The sequence below is a fragment of the Cygnus atratus genome, chromosome 1, assembly GCF_013377495.2.
Source record: "Cygnus atratus isolate AKBS03 ecotype Queensland, Australia chromosome 1, CAtr_DNAZoo_HiC_assembly, whole genome shotgun sequence".
NCBI lineage: Eukaryota > Metazoa > Chordata > Aves > Anseriformes > Anatidae > Cygnus > Cygnus atratus.
In genome coordinates this window covers 202607906-202625098 of record NC_066362.1, presented here as the reverse complement: position 1 = coordinate 202625098, position 17193 = coordinate 202607906, and the positions used below count along the sequence as shown (strand labels likewise).

Genomic DNA, 17193 nt, shown 5'->3' with positions numbered 1-17193 from the left:
TTTTGTTTTATCCAGGGAATGGCACTTCACAGTAAAAGAAGATATAGTTTCTTAATGATGCTCACGCTCACAAACAGATTCCCACAGCAGCTAAACAGGCACTGGCTGTCAGGCTGCTGGGCGTGACCGTCTTTCTTCCCCTTTCGCATGTTCATTTCACATGCACTATGGCACTGATTCATAGCAATTTTTAAAGTAATATATTCCTTACCAAAAGCTTGTGACACATCCTGCTGAAGTCTTAAAAGCTTTTGAGTAAAGAAGATAATTCGCATATCTCTGCCTTTGATACAATCCCAGGAATTACTATGCCTCATGTTGGCCTGGCTTTATCCTTTATGTTGGAATAGAGCCAGCTGCCACCAACAATCAAACCAGTTATCTACCTTTCTCAGTCTAGACTGAGAAATAAGAGAAGGGTGGGCAGTACTGAAACCATCCAGCACATTCTGCCTTAAGCACGAGCCTTTTTTTTTTAATTGAGCGTGTACAATTTCAGAGACATCTGAGGACAAAACTTTTACTACAACATCTTCCCATGTAATACCCACTCACTAGCATGAGACGCTTCAAGTGTCACTGTAGCGAGAGGGAGTATCTGAAGGAGTTCTTTTACAAAGGATTTGCAGACATCGTGTCACGATTAAGCAGATCTTGCTACCTCGTGCTGTTGGCACTCAAAGCCAAACAAGGTGATTCAACATAGATGTCTAAATTTTTCTGGCGATGATGCACCATCTTTAATCAGAATGCCCACCAAAGTGTTGGTGCTTGCATAGGAATGATCTTACTGGATCTGAATTGTAATCTGTTTAGTTAAATATCCTGTCCTTGGTAATGGCCAGATCCTATAAAACTAGGTGCATTAATACTTGTGGTAAGTGTTTTCTCCCCAACAATATCATTATAGTTTGGCTACATTAATGCCACAGAATTTTAGGGTTTATCTCTCTCCCATACGTGTTTGATCTCAATTCACATTTTTCATGAAAATACTTGTTCCTTTCTTCAGCCCAGCTGATCTCTTACCCAGCACCCCGTAAGTCAGTGGAGGCTGTATAGGGTTTGAAATATTTCCCTCCGTCCCTTTCATGCTGACCGCTATTCTATTTCAGTGAATATTTTCTTGTGAAAAGCACATGCATGGAAGATTCCCAAGGTGCCTCTTTTGAGCATTTATTTTATGCACTTCATCATAGTCTCCCTTCCTTGTTCTGTTTCTAAAATTAATGATTTCAGCATTTTTCCTCTAATACTCACAGTTTTCCATTCTTACACGATTTTTACTACCCATCTTTCAAACTTTTTCTTTCAGCTATATTCTTTTTTGGACACAGTAGCCAAGCTGAGCACATTATTCCAGCATAAAACCTTCAGAAAATCTTTGCAGTCTCTCCAGGACTCTCCTTCCTTAAATAATACTGACTAGTCTGCAGGTTTTGCCTCCCTACTTCTCACCTCTTTCCCAGTTTATGAATGTTCATAAATGAATCCATGGACACCACTCCAAAGAAGGAATATAATTTGAGAAGCCCCCAGGTGGCACTTGTAGGGATAATAATAGAAGTTGGTTTTCTTATTATGCAAGCAAGAGTTTAGTTTGGGTAGAAAATGCTTTATTGATGTCTGTTTTATGATGCTTTTCCTTTAGAACAGTCATGACAAGTAGAAAAAGTATTTGTTCTCTCATTTAGTCCCTCTCACCAGAATAGGCCTTGGGACTGCTTCTGGCATTTGTGGCAGAGGAGGTGACAGTCTGTGCGCCTTCTGTCACCACCATCATTCCCAGACCTGTGCAACATATACATTAGTACAGCAAAAGCTGCACCAAGACACCACACTGGGAGGCCCAGGACATTTCGTGCCGTTTGGCAGAGTGGCAAGGCCTTGCTGAGTCCTGTGGCCTATGTGGCCATGGTGGATGTGGGTGGAGGAGCTACTGATTTCTCCACACTCTGGCCTGTGGTGGCATCTTGTGTCTCTCAGACAGCTTAGTTCCCTTGTGGTTCCTTGTGAAGAATTTATTCAGAGGCTCCTTCAAGCCCAACTCACCGGGCACAGGTTGCCCAGAGAAGCTGTGGATGCCCCATCCCTGGAGGTGTTCCAGGCCAGGCTGGATGGGGCTTTGGGCAACCTGGTCTGGTGGGAGGTGTCCCTGCCCATGGCAGGGGGTTGGAAATGGGTGGGATTTAAGGTCCCTTCCAACCCAAACCATCCTGTGACTATTCTATGATCCTTCTCTTTCTATTTTATTGATGGATTCAGAGTGCTATAATATAAAGGTGAGACTTAAGTTTCCTTTTTAGAAGATGTGTGAGGATCTGTTCTATTTTTACCATCTTTTTAGTTTATCTTTCTGTTTTTAATTGCAGCCCAGTCAGTACCCTGCGCAAAAAAGCATGGCTTTGCTACTAGCTATGTACATCAGCTGCCCACGTCCTTCCTGAGCAGTAGGCACTTTCAGTCTGCGACCTGCTATCTCCCTCTGCGTTCAGCTGTGACACTGGAAGGAGTTATCTCTCCCAAATGTTCTTCACTGCCACTCTTCCACAGATGCCTGACCTCTCGTATCTGTCAGCTGAGTTGTTCATGTAAACACTCCTAAACCCGTCCCAGGCAAAGTGACCTAGATTGTGAAAATGAATTATTTAAACTCTCTAAGCTAAGTTGTCTGTTTGTCACTCAAATTGTTTAGGAAGCATTCCCATTGTTTCACAAGAAGTAATCTATGAAATTGGCATTTGAAAAGGGTGGAAAGAGTAGTAACTTACGGGGTAGGGGGGTCAGGCAGAAGCGGTCACATCTTCCGCCAACAACTGGCTCTGGAATAGAACATCTGTTTACAGACTGCCTGGTGGTTGGCTAGAGTTAAATGTAGGTTTACAGGACCCAAGGTCAGTGGCCCTTGGGTCATTATCAGCAGCAATTCAGCTAGAGTTTTTTTTGGGGGGGGGCGGTGAAAATCTTCAGAAATTTCAGAGAAACAGTTCAGGTGCTTTGAGCTCTTTGACAAGCTGCTCCTTTTGTTCTTAACAGGAATGATCTAGGGGAGACACTGTCTTTGTATTGCCTTACTGGTCAGGCACAAGGACAGTTCTCAGCTGGGAGGATGTAGCCTGGCAGAACATCCACAACTGGGCAAAAGAAATGCTTTCTAATTTTGCACATTACTGGGTAGAACACTTACAGCCACAACAAATCACTTTGGCTAGCACTTAAAGATGAAAGTTTTTCATGAAAAACTTGACTTGTACATGCATTCCAAGGTTATCGGTACTTACCATTGGCAAGGCCAAAATAGGTTTGGGGAAAGAACATCACACTTCAGATTTAAACTTTGTAATGGGTCTACCAATATGACTTTCATATCAGGTGCATTTCCTTACTCTTTCTTTCTGCAAGGAATCATTCTCCTGAATCACCTGCAAAAGGCAATTCTCATAAACATAACAGTGGATAAGATCAGGAACATCTCTACTATATGTATTTGCAAGTATGGACCAGCACTTACTGGGGGATGCTCTGCACTGTGCTTGGCTCTGCACAATACAGACAAATATTCAGGAGGAGGCTGTAATTGACCCAAGTCCATCCAGGAGGCCTGGAGCAACCATGGGGCTGCCAGTGCCTCTGGTCTACACCTAAGAATGCAGTGGAAGGTCAGATGAAACACATATTGATGATGTTACTTTCTAAGGACGAGTATCAGAGTTCCCAGAGAGAAAGTTAGCATGAGTTCCCCTGTCTCAGCACTAAATCACTGAATGATCTTTTACAAGCTTGCTCTATAGTTTTATTGGCATTTCATTGAATCTTAAGCTCTTTCAAAGCTCTGCATTGAGTATGTCCAATTTTTGAGTCATGTTACAATTTATGTTACACTTCCATTACTTTCTTCCTCAATCTTTGCTAATAACCTCATTTCTTTCTCCCATTCTTGGCACTTTCCTAGTATCATTTGTGATGCTAAGAAATAACCTCATTTCTCTCCACTGTCTTCTCCTTTATTGTTCCCCTTAAACCCTGACTACACTATGAACAGCATTCACAGGCAGCTCTCCACTACATTTTCTGTATAACCTATGCAAAACATCATGTATATAGGTTGGAAGGCTAAGCAGATGCCAGATGGAAAGTTGTCCTAAATCTCTCCTCCTGTGAAATCATTCTGTGCCCTGTTCCTGTGGGACAAAACAGCATGTGGCTGTGTAGACAAGGGCGGAATCCTAACATAGATACTCTATGGGAACAATTAATACTATTTTTCCTCAGTTGTTGGGGACTGAAGAAAGAAACAAATATTGCAGATGTAGAACCATGAATGTTGATCCGTGGACTTGATTGCTCAGGCTATTTGATACAGTTATATTATATATAAATATAATATACTTATATTGCTTTGTGTAGTACAAAACAATACAAAGAGGTAAGTGTCCCGTAGCAATGACCAGCGTATGTAATCTGTGCTGGAACAGAGTTGCACTCACATATAAAAAAAAAAAGTCATGTTTTTAACAACTCAGGATTTTCAGGCAATTTACGTGGGATTCCTTTCCCCCATTGTCCAGTGTCTATAGCAGAGGTGACTCTGCCTCAGCTGAGCACCTTGGTGCCTAAGTGCAGTCAGTGGAGGGGGCAGCACCATTCATCTACTCTATTCTAGGCATTTACTTTAGAATGGGGTTATTCTGTCCTATGTGTCTCTCTAAGAGTGTAGTAAAGGGATGTAATGCAATGCAAGACTGAATTGTTATTAATCTTACAGTTTTTAAAAAAGGGTAGGTTAACTCAGGGATTAGTATTACAGTCTTTAGTTCCGCTTAGACAACGTTCAGATCTGAAGTGAATAGGCTTTTGTTGAGTGGCTCCTACTGAGTAAGGTCTGACATTTTCAAGCATAAATTCAAAAAGATTTGTTTTTTGGACCAGTGCTGTGTTACATAAAGGTGACCAATTTCAAAATGCTGCTCGGACACTGCATCATCATACCAAAACATTAGTGAAGAGAAGGAAAGTGATAGTGCCTGGAACAGTAATAAAGGAAGTCTTATGCAGATGTTACCAGAACATCAGGATTAACAGATCTAAAGCAGGAGCAATGGCTGCAATGAAACGACTACCATCAGATAAAAGTTGCTGGTGTGGATGGTAAACCACCAAGCTGAAGATGAGGTCATCCTCTACAGAAAAAAATATTGGGTACAGCACAAGTTGCTGCTGCATTGCAGCAGAAAGAATTAGAAAAACTGTCACCCACATCCTCTGTCCTCGAGAAAAGGATGGCTATTTCCATTCCAAAACGTATTCCCCTCCCTTTTTCTTTTAGGGCTGAGAACTGACATTCTTACATCTGGAGTCCCTTCTTTATCAGAATAAGACATTCCAGACCATCTGCAAAAGCTTTTGGGCGTCGTGCCAGACCAACAGCATTCCCCAGCGGAGAGCAGAGAGCAGTTATCCAGAGGAACCGGGCACACAAGAGCTGTTGAGGCAGCGCTGTTGGGGTGGCCTCCAAAAGGCCCGGCAGAGGCCAGCAGGAACGCTGACTGATTTCACTTCACTGGAGGTGCAGCTTGTAAGGATTTCTGTTCCTGATGAACATTTGGGGAAAAACAAGCTCTTAGTTCTTGCCTCTCAAATAAAGCTATTTCACAGAGTCACAGAATCACAGAATTGAAGGGGTTGGAAGGGACCTCAAAAGATCTTCAGGTCCAACCCCCCTGCCAAAGCAGGTTCCCTAGAGCAGGTTGCCCAGGTAGGCATCCAGACAGGCCTTTTATATCTCCAGAGAAGGAGACTCCACAGCCTCCCTGGGCAGCCTGTTCCCATGCTCTGTCACCCTCACTGTGAAGAAGTTCTTTCGCATGTTGGTGCGGAACTTCCTGTGCTCTATCTTGTGGCCATTGCCCTTGTCCTGTCCCCACAAACCACTGAAAAGAGGTTGGCCAAATCCCTCTATCTCCCACACTTAAGGTATTTATAAACATTAATGAGATCCCCTCTCAGTCTTCTCTTCTCCAGGCTGAACAGACCCAGGTCTCTCAGCTTTTCCTCATAGGGAAGATGCTCCAGGCCCCATATCACCTTTGTGGCCCTAAAATGTGCATTATTATTAATTACTGCCTTGCAGAGGTTTGAGTCTTCCACCTATGATCTCCTCACCTAGATTTCACCAGAGATGAAAAAAGAAATAAGACACCAGACAAAAGAGAAGACCTGAAGAAACTGCATCTCTGTAGATGACACCTCAATTTCAAATGAAGAGAAGTGGAGGTTTGTTTGGGGTAGGATAAGAGGTCTGGAAGGATTTCTTCAAACTAGAATATTTCTTTAGGCTGTAATCATAGCTGTAACTGCTCTGCATGGCTTCCAGGCTAGGATGGTGTTTTCTCACTAATCCATAATCAGAGGAGGTTTTGTTTCTGATCTGAAGCATTTCCTTAGGAGAAGTTTAAATACCTGTTTCAATGACTTTACTTTAGTAGAAGAGCATCTTCTGGTAAAAATAATCCTTAGATTATTGATGTAGCAATTACTGACTGTGTTCTTTCTAGACCAAATGTATCTCAGGGTTTGGCTGTATATTTCCTCTTTTTTGGTGTATTTTATCTGTTGGATTTTTTTTTTTTTTTTTTTTTGCTTATTAATGCAGCATAAGCTATATTAGACTATGCATTTTATATACATTCTATTTTGGACGTATTCAGGACATCAGAAGGGCTTATGTTTTGGAAAGCTGCCTAATTTTTCAAGCTATACCAGCAGATCTAATCAAAGACCTTACCAGTAAACCTCATCTCACCAATATCTGCTTGCAGTGTAACCCATTCTGTCGGAGCAACAGATGGTAGAAACCTGTTACAGCCTGGAAGTTTTCTGCCTCTCTTGAGCACACTTTAAAAAGTTGGTGACCTTTTTTTCCTAAAACGTGGCCATTTACTGACACAAAGAAAATGAAAGAATTTTAAAAAGAAAAGCACATGCTTGCAACCGTATGTTGGCTTCAGAAACTAGCTGAAGTTTTTCAACTTGAAGCATGAAGGAATCAAAACCAGAGGAACGAGGAATGTGTAGCAAAAGGAGCACAGTGTTAGTGAAAAAGGATGGGGGAACTCTCCACCGGAAAGATTTTTGTGAAAAGCTACTTACCCCTGAGTTTTCAAAATTTGTTTATCTAATTGTTGTTGTTTACTCATTGTACTATGGTGGCTCAGGAGCAATTGAGCTCAGTGCTATATATGCAGGGATAAATAGTTTTCCAACCTAAATCCAAGGCAGAAGACAACAGACCTATATGAAGAGAGAGGAAACAATGCAACTGCATTAGTCAGCAAGCCAGCGTGTATTGCCAAGTATTTCTAGGCATCAGGGCCAAGGCGAGCTTAGAGGAGGAATCTGAAGAACAATGAACTTGGCTGATAGATATTTAATGGGAAGAGTTTTTCAGAAAATGTGGCAAAAGGGGTGAGAGACAGAAGCAAGAAGTGCTCTCTAAATGCGGATGATAGGAAGAGATGGGAAAGAAAAGCTGTGGACATCAGTGAAGGTGAGATCTGAGGAACACAGAACGGGAAGACATAAAATAGTGTAGCCATACTTATATGGATTGTACATATTAACCGTGTAATTATGTTACCCATATTCTGGTTAAAGTCATCAATGAGTTTTCTATTCATAAGTAGTTTGATTGTAGACAATTTCTACAGCTTGCTCACGGAAAAGACCTAAGGCTTGCAAAAAAATCTTTGTCCATGGAGATGCATAGGAAAAGCTTTATCCTAGAGGAACCTAAACAGTTGTGACAGTCTGTATTTAAATGAATTCAAAATAGGTCAGAGAGGTCAAAACTGGTACCTAGCATATGGGTCTGACTGACAGGCATGATCTTGGTGCAGGACACAGTGACTGAGAAGGGGATAAGCAGGTCTGAGCGAGGTTTGAGTGAGGTTTGAGCTGACATGTCTCCCTTAGTCTGATGGAATATAAACCCACTGCACATCCAGAGAGGATGTCAAACCAGGCTGAGATTTTACTTTGGACAGAAGGGATAGGATTCGGACATCCCTACAGCATATATGTCTGTCTGAGTCAATGACCCAAGCTCCTTTGTAGACAATGGAGATCTATTAAGTGGATTTTAGGGTGCAATCCATTTAATCCAAGTTAAATATCTAACAGAGGCCAGTTCTGAATGAAAAGGTCCCTAACTTTGGTCCCTAAAAATGCCGGTGTCTCCCCGCTGACTACAAACGGCACACCAGGTGTCTAGTTTAGCTGCAGACACCTATGCTATGCATGCCTAGCATGAGGTGGGATTATTCCCAGCCCTTGAGGCAGATCTGGAGGAGAACTGGAAGACCCCAGCATAGAACTGGTAAGTCAATATCCAAGTGAGTGTGAGACTTCCCAGAGATAAAGTGCAAAGAGAACAAAGCCCTGCATGTTTGTGTGTGTGTGCTGCTCACTGATCCACCAGGAATTGTTGCTTCCAGAAAGAATGGAAAAGTTCCTACACTGGATGGAAGCTCGCACTGCTTTTCACATTGGATATGCTAGTATAAGGAAAGCAACAAAGTGATTTCCCTGATGATTACAGTTTAACCCAGTTCCAAGAATACTGCCTGCACATCCAGCAAGCTCTCTTGGACATGGACATTTCCTTTGGCTCTAAAGTACCAAGTCCACAAAATACCATATAAGTGCATGAAATGTCCAGTGCTTTTTTTTTTTCTTCTTCTTCAAAAAGAAAACTTTTTGAAATTGTTGCAAAGCTCAGTGCAGACATTAATATATATTTCCTTTATGGCTGGTAAGGACAGGTGGCCATTCTGTTCACATTGCACATCTGCAAATAAAGCAGATCTGGCATGCAATTTTAAGTTGTCTCTCATTTCCCACCCAGATATCTCGCAGCTGTGGATGAAGGCTAGTTGAAGATAAGCATGTTTTTAAAGCGGTAACTTTGATAAAGAAAGCCAAAGCTCAACATTTGTGTTAGAACCTCACCAGCGCAATAAACTGAATTGTACCGGGATTAATCCTCTGAATGAGTAAGTAAGAATTGTGTAAATAAATGAAACAATAAATAGTGTGAAGTAGTAAACCTAAAGTTTTCGGTTGTGTGGTAAATCACCGAATTGTGCATATTTGCAGGGAAAGGATGAAAGCAGTTTGTGACTTTTGGCCCCTACAAATAAACAGCAATTCGTTATTTGCTGGGGAAGGGGAGAAGTACAAAAGAGAGAGAGAGAGAGAGGGAGAGAGAGAGAGAGAGAGTTTGTAGCTGTGCTAATTCCTGTGGTTAGAAAGTATTTGGATAATGATGGGATATCATTAATAACAACCAGGAAGCAGAACAACAAACAACAACAACAACAAAAAAGCAACCTCAAAGGCAGTCAGCCCAGAGTTTTCCATCAAAATCAGCTCAGAAAAAAAAAAAGTCAAATTTAAAATAACTATTGTGGATGAACTCACCACTGTGCTTCTGTAGGGCGATGACATTGTGACTGCTCTGATTTCAATGTGATGGAAACCCAGACCAGCATGCTGTTGACATAGACCCATTGTTTCATACCAGCGTAAATGCTGCTGAATTAATGGGACAGGTCCTGACTGATTCAGACCAGAATCTGAGGTTGGAGTAAGCCAACTGAAGCAGATTATTCGGTCCTAGTGGGGACCCTTTAGTCCTCACTTCCCCAGGCCATAGATAAATCAGGTGTCAGGGAGGTGATTCAGGGAAGAACAGGAGCAATGAGGGCCGGGACTCAGAGCATGAAGCTGTTGTGAAATTCCTGAAGTCCAGACAATACAGGACTAACATATACAAGTCCTTTGAAGTCTCTCTGGGGTGTCTTAAGTCTAAATTTGCAGATAGTACAAGGCCAGACTAAATGAACATCCTAATAACCAAACGAGCAGGTAACATAGCTGCACGAGGAACAGCCACATGCGAAAATGCAGGAGAACAGGGGTGGCAGCTGGACAAGAGATCCTCCGTGCCAAGGCTCCTGCCAATGATCTCACACCCTTGGCAAAGCTCTGTAAGTGCTCTCAGATGGCTGTTTAGAGATGTAGACCACAGCTTTGGCCTGAGCTGTCTTCTGTTCCCCCAGGGGCATAAAAAGGCCTTCCTATGGCCAAAGGTGTCCCCTGCTAAAATCTCTTCTTGCTGGTTGCCCATCTTCACCCAGCAGGGGACCCTGCCTAGGTCACATCCTCTCAGGAGCTTCTTGAAATAGAATCCCATGTACTTAGAAATGATTTTATTTATTCTGTTAGAACAGCAGATTCCCTTATTGCTTGTGTTACCCTCCTACAGATGTGGAAAAGTCATAGGAATTTGCCCATACATCTAAAACTGCTGAGCAGAGTTTTCTTTCCACGTTCTCGCCCGTCACCTCTGCCCTAATCTGAAGCTTGAAGACGTCGGGTTCAACACAACATTTTTATTTGATGATGTGTTGTCCTCCATGGAGGTCATTAGCAGACTATGTAAGTACCAAATGAAGCTCATGAACACTTTTAAGATATTACTGAATTAACATTCAGGTCAAAATGCATGATAAGTTGTGTTAAAGTGCAGAGCCCCAGCATCAGAAACAGAAACCCCTGATTCCCTCTGAGCATACTAGGAAAGCACTAGGTCCCTTTCAGAAAGGAAATCTAAATTCATCCTGAGCGTCATTTGGACGTCTGACTCAAAGTTTTAGTAACATGTCTAGCCAAGCCGCAGAACGTTTTCACATCTGGATGTGTCCCATTTGCTAAACAGCTTCAGTCTGCGAACAATTCCAAAATACACTGTGCTTTATTATTATAAAAGAATGTAATATTATATAACCAAACGTGAAAGCACATATTGTGGAATATTTCAGAAAGAACAACATGTTAAAACTGCACTTTTAAAACAAGGTTTAAATTTAACGGAGAAAATGGCCTCAACTGGTCTGCATATGTCAATAGTTTACTTTGCGTAATCGGCCGAGGGTAGAGCAGCCTGCCAGGAGAACTGCTTTTAAAATTAAAATCACACCGGTGGAAGGGGAATGGCTTTCTGGCCTTTGGAGCAGGTATGGACCTGAGCCACAAATGTCAGATCTGGGTTGTTTAAAAGTTTGGAGCCTTTGGACCCAGGGGTATTGCCTTGGTACCTTTTTGGAGCAGATTTAGAAGTTATCCTCAGGGAGTGAGGGCTGTGTCTCTCTTTATAGTACACAGAGAAATCCTTACAGGTTATAAAAATCAAGTGAAGAAATAAGATCTTGGGATGAGGTGGATTTCCTGTGAAATATTAGCAATACCAAGCCTGACTTTGCCCTGGTTTTACTGAAAGGCTTCCTAGGCTCTGAAAAATACCTTGAGTGGTTCTTCATCCTTCCCCTCCAATCTGAGAGAGGCTGAAATATCAGGTAAACTTATTCCAGGCCGAGATACGTACCTGTGTTAGGAGGTAGCTGGTGGTACGGTGGAAGATTGCTAGCCCAGACCTTTCAGAGACCTTTTGGAGAAGCCTTTAATGTGCCCATGTCTCAGATTTCTGCCTAGAGAAAAGAGAAGTAGCCTTCCATCTTAGTATGGTGCTGTGAGAATATATGAGAAATAAGTCCTTACCTGAGAAAGGCACCACTTGATGGCATGACATCGTGGTAGAGGAAGATTTTAAAGATTTTTATACTCAAGCAGAAGTTTTAGGTAAAAGAGAGAAGCAGAGCAGACTGCTTTTTAGTGCTTTGAGCCTTCTTTCATGTATCATATAGACAGACCACCTACAGGTCAAATTGCTTGTTTTGGAGTTTTCTTTCTTTTTTCTTTTATTTTTTTAAACTTGGAATTTCATAGCTCATCATGGTCTGACGTTCTAGGCATGAAGCAAAGAACCCTTGTTTTCCAGATGAGGAACGGACAACTCACAATCTTTAGGATAACAACGCTCCCCATTTCTGCGATACTATTAACAAGAACACCAGCATGCTTAATACCATGGGCAAAGTCTGCCTTGGAGATATGCAGGTTCTCTTGAATGCATTAAAGAGTACGGATGTGGTTCTTTTTGCACAGCCAGCCCCCTCTACTTGCATTTCAGCAGCAGGCAATATCTGTGGTGGGAAACCCAGCAGCCTTTCCCATTCTGTGCCACCAGGATTACACAAAGGAAGGGAAGTGAGGAATACGTCATCTCACTGAAACTACAGAGAAAATGCAGGAAGAAAGAAAAACATCTGAGCTGGAGCGGGGCCACGTCTCAGAGGTTAACACCCTACTTCAGTGAAAAGTGCCGTAGTCACAATGATTAACAAAAATGGTCAAGGCCTTGTGTTTCATTCAAAGGAAGGTATTCAGGGCAACCCAGTTCTTTCCAGGCACACTAAAGTTCTGGGTAAAAACGTGCCACAAATAGGATACCTTTTTTGGTTAGAAAGTCTTCACAAAAATGTGGCGTGTGTCAGAATCCAGTGAGGAAACCAATGAATAATTCTCAGCCTATGGCTTATTTGTGAATCATTTGTTTACAACTTTACTATGCATTACTCATGTCGTGTGATTGATTGCTTGGGGCTTTGTTTTCACTGCAGAAGGGGTCTGTTCTCCACTTGGAGGTACCTGAATCAGCTTTCCTCCCCCAGCTTCATTTAACCTTGAGTTATGAGTTAGAAACTGCCGTGCCTTGCCTCCATTACGATTTATACCGGGATAGCCAGCTGGAGAAAGGTAGCTATTTTAATGGAAAAAACCACTGGGCTTGTGTTTGTTTTTTGTTTGCTTTGCAGTGAACATGTCATTTTTGTCCAAGACATTGTTTCAGCTCCCTAATTGAATGACGGAAATTTTTAAAGCAGAACAATGAAATGCCATTCTTCTGAAAAAAATCTGGTTATCATCCAACTATTTGCAAAAAATTCTGATTGCAGAAGCCAGAGTAAGACAAACTCATTAAAGTATTTGTGAGTACATTCAACATTTTGTATTTTTCAATAGATTCTGCCTACTACCACACTTGGGCATTGCTCTGTGCAGAGAAGGGAAGCCACTTCCCAGACAGCATCACCAGTTTCTCACCTATTTCATCCTACTCAGTAAATAAAGCCATGTGCTGTAGCAGTTCAGCTTTCCTCTATCTTATGCTACATGAAGCTTTAACTCATTCTGATAAGAAACAAGATGTCTAGGGGATAGCAGGAGGCCCAGCTAAAAATATATGTGAATTAAAAGCTCACTTTCAAAGTGTTTTTCTAGTTATTTAAGGTCTGCTTGTCAAGTGAGGTAGCATTCAGCAGTGAGCTGGATCTCAGAATCTCAGGCTTAGTCATTTCTGCTTAATGCAATAACCACTTGAATGAAATAGTTTATTTCCTGGCAAAGGGCTTAACAGAGAAATTAGGCTGTGCTCTGGCATGGCACTTAAATTGGCTTCCAGAAAGCTCATGATTATCTTCTGAAGCCAGCTGAGCCAAGAGTCTGTTCTTTATCAGTGCTTCTTGGTCTGTTCTCTCCTTTTCATACCAGTTCTGCAGAGCATTTCAAGCTGATGATTGGGTCTGCTTGGGAAACTGCCCTAATTTGGTTCAGGACATCACTTCTGTTCTTTTTGTAGCTTCATTTCATTGCCGCAGACGTCTTGTGCAGACGTAGGAACCTTGATCATCACCTTCTGAGAAAAAGGACTCAAGTTCTTAACGGACTTCTAATAATCACAGTTATTATCGAGTGTCTTTCCCATTCTACAGGTCCACTTGGTTATTCTTCCAAAAGAACCAAACTTCACCATTTTGTTCTAGTATATCTCACACTGAACTCCGTGGGAAGATCCATATTGACTTCAGTGTCTCTGGGTTATGGTCGACGTCTAGGAAGGTATTTTCATGTTATGATACTCCTCGTAGCTTAAGAAATAAGTGCTTAGCTCAGGGAATGTAATTCACAGTGCTGAGTTTGGTACTTACATTCCCTCTACAGTAGATAGCAGAAGTTTAAAGTAGGCACTTACTTAAAAAAATTTAATTAACATTTTCAGCTTCTACAAAGGGAATCATGTCTCACTGCTAGAAGTTAGGTAACATTATCATTATTCCAGGACACATTAGCATCTTAGCAGAGAAGCCAATATTCAGCCAGTGTATTAATGAAATTACCTTCTTTCCCTGAGAGCTTGTCCCTCCAGATAAAGACTGGCACATGTGGGATGGAGGAGATGCTAAAACTTGCATTGTTGCTGCCTTTGCAGTTCTTGTTTTTAATCACACCCAGAAAGACACATTATTCTGTAAACATGAGTTTATGGGAAGCGCAATCTATGTAAAAAAGAAAACAACTTTCATTATCAACATAATAGACTGAGCACAGAGGACTGCAGGGTGAGTTTCTCCTGTCCTTGAGACATATCCTCTAAAGGTAAAGAGGTAGATCAACTCCCTACCCTTTAGTTTTCAGTCAATTGGCTTGGAAATGCCTGTGAGTGCCCCAAAATGCTAGGCAGTGTGAGGTTTGTGACATGTTCCCAGCTAGGGAAACGGGACTGCAAGTGTGAAACATTTCTTTAGCATGCTTCTGGCCAGCCATGAACTCATTACAACTTGCAGTCTTGAAGTGAGTCACTAGGAGGTGAAAAACTTCAAATCACATTTACTAATCCCTTGGGCTGATCGGGCCCTTTCCTCTCTTGGGCACGAGCGAAAAAAATTAGATTTTCCAGAATGCTTAAAACAACATCTCCATCTAAGTGTTTCTGCATGTACAGGCAAAATATGCGAAACCCTTAGAGCACTGGCAGAAAAGTCCGGAGGAATGTGAGCTATTTAAAAGGGACAGAGTGTTACAGAGATTCCTTCTTGAAATGGATGAAGTCTACTTGAGAAAAAGACCCTTTCCATGGATTGTTCCGTCATTCTGGAGAACCCCATGATGGGAATACAAATCTGGTTAGAGAGTGATCAAAAGCAGTTGATCAAAAGTGATCAGAAGTTCATGAAATGACTTTTTCTCTATTGCCTAACAAGAGGACAGTGAGTTGAAGGAAGCAAATAGCAGCAACAGCAGCATGGTGCCATAAGAAAGGTGCTTCAGCCCCGATCGGAGCTGCTGACAGCTCCCAAGAAGTTTTTGTGCCGTTGGTCAGCACCGACTTCCAAAACCGGAGTCTCCGGAGGAGTTACTGGCACCGTGCAGGGAACTTGCTCTCCTCTCCCTTGCTTTCCAGCCACTAAATTGCTTTAAATGAGGACCTAAAAATACACCAAATGCTTCCTGATAAATATTTTTCCACGCACGCCATTTCTGTACTTGTCACAGGAGTGCTGTGAGAGTGAAATGTTCTACCAGCCACTCTCTCTGTCAAGATGCCCAGCACATAATGACTTTGTTGGAGAGCCCGGGGCTTGAATGTCGGTAGATGCAAAGCAGAGAAAACCCAGAGAACTTCACAGCTCCAACAGGGATGTGGAAAAGCTTCCTGGTTTAAAAAACTAGCAATAATAAAACTTGTGAAAACTGGGAACTCCACATTTACAGCTGGCGTTATGTGATCCTTCCTCCCCTTTGAGGTACAGTAGATACCTTGTTCCACCTTCAGAAAACATCCGGCTCGGTGGAAGGAGGATGTTTGCTCTGTTCTTCTGAAGGAGTCTGAAGCAGAGCCCAGGCTGGGGCCCCCTGATGAAAGGCTCCGTGATGCCACACTCCCTTGAGGAGATTTTGAAGGAATCCAGTTTGCTGCGAGGTACAAATGAAACCGTTTAGTTGAACAGGTTTTCCCCTTCGTGTGTAATGCAATCTTCCTTCTAAGTCAGTGGATTCCTGACGTCCAGTTTTGCTAAGGCACACACTGACTTGCTGTGCATATCCAGTTATAATGTTTAAAAAAATAATAATATCAAGTGCTCTGCCTACTAGCGTTGCTGGGTTATTTGCAATTACAAATGGTCAAATTTGCTGGCAAAAGTTTTGGTCCTTAAGCAATGTGTTTCTCAGCCGACAATCTAGGTCACCTGGATATTGTTGAGGCTTATGTCACTCTTTGTTTCCTTGTGATGAACACAGAAGACATAAAAGGAGGGTTGTTTGTCTCTTCGTCTGTTTTACATTTATCCTGGGAAAGAGATTGGAGAACTTGCAAAATCCTTATATAAGTAACCAAAATAAAAAATAATAATAATAAAAGAGAGACTTAACAAGACAAAGTATTTTGACCACTCTTTAAAGCACAGAATTTTCATTTGTTTCTGTTGTTGCTATCCATTAACTCCAGCTTCTGACATGTGCTCTGAAGAAAAGCATTCAAGATGCCATGCCTTGTACTTATTTAGCTGAAACTGCTGCAAAATTCTCTGCTGAAACAAAGAAAGGAAAAAGCTGATTTCCAGATTTTTAAAAGATAGCATCAAACAAATTCCCAAGTAAATGGATTGTGATGCCTCTAAAAATACACAAGTGAAACCATGTCTAACTCAGATCCCTGGTTCTTACATTGCTAAAACCAAGGCCATTTGCCTTTCTACATTGCTCTGCTGTGAGAAGATCAGGGATGCTGTGTGGGGCAAATTCCCCTGAAACTGCGGTCTTTTCTTTAGCTAATAACTGGCCAATACTGACCATACTTTGCTGCTGTTGATATCAATGGGTTTATTGAAGGGACTAAATAAACGGGTAAATGCCTAAAAGTGCTCATCCATGGAAAAGCATCCCTACAGTCAGAATTACTTTAGCATTACAGTAGCAGAAGCAAGGTCCAAGACGTGCCCCGTATCTTTCTTATCCGTGCTAATGACAAGCCCAGTGACAATGGCAGCTTCTTCTAAATGCAGGACAGAAAGAAAACAGAAATCCAGCCTCACAAAGTTTTTTTCGGACTGTGTGTTTGGCTTGTAGTGCTGGTCCCATTCCTCGTGTCTGCACACTCTGATCTGTTCAGCAGATGCCAAACCCACTGCTTAGAAAAAGTCAAATGGTCTCCACGCTCCGCCAGTAAAGCCTGCTCCTGCAAAGCTACTTCAGAGCAATCTTGCAACTACCACAGGGCTAGAAAGGCTCAAGAGCATTTTTATCAATCAAGCTTCTTGTTTGTTAAGTAGCAAATGAAGTGGATCAGATTGTTTCAGTTCCAGCTCCAGCGGGTACAGCTGCTATTTGATCTTGGCATGCTCCTCTCCAGCCACGCTGTGTGAAAGTGGTGACATTTTTATTTGTTTATTTGCA

At 42.0% G+C, this 17193-nt stretch overlaps 1 long non-coding RNA gene across 1 annotated transcript; it reads left to right on the top strand.

Moving 5' to 3' along the window:
• Positions 1–5326: 5326 nt before the first annotated feature.
• LOC118254790 (uncharacterized) lies at positions 5327–16133 on the top strand. Its single transcript, XR_004780765.2, has 6 exons — positions 5327–5575; positions 6167–6273; positions 8903–9050; positions 10325–10497; positions 11868–13857; positions 14741–16133. It is a non-coding gene; the product is annotated as an uncharacterized LOC118254790 (long non-coding RNA).
• Positions 16134–17193: the final 1060 nt, after the last annotated feature.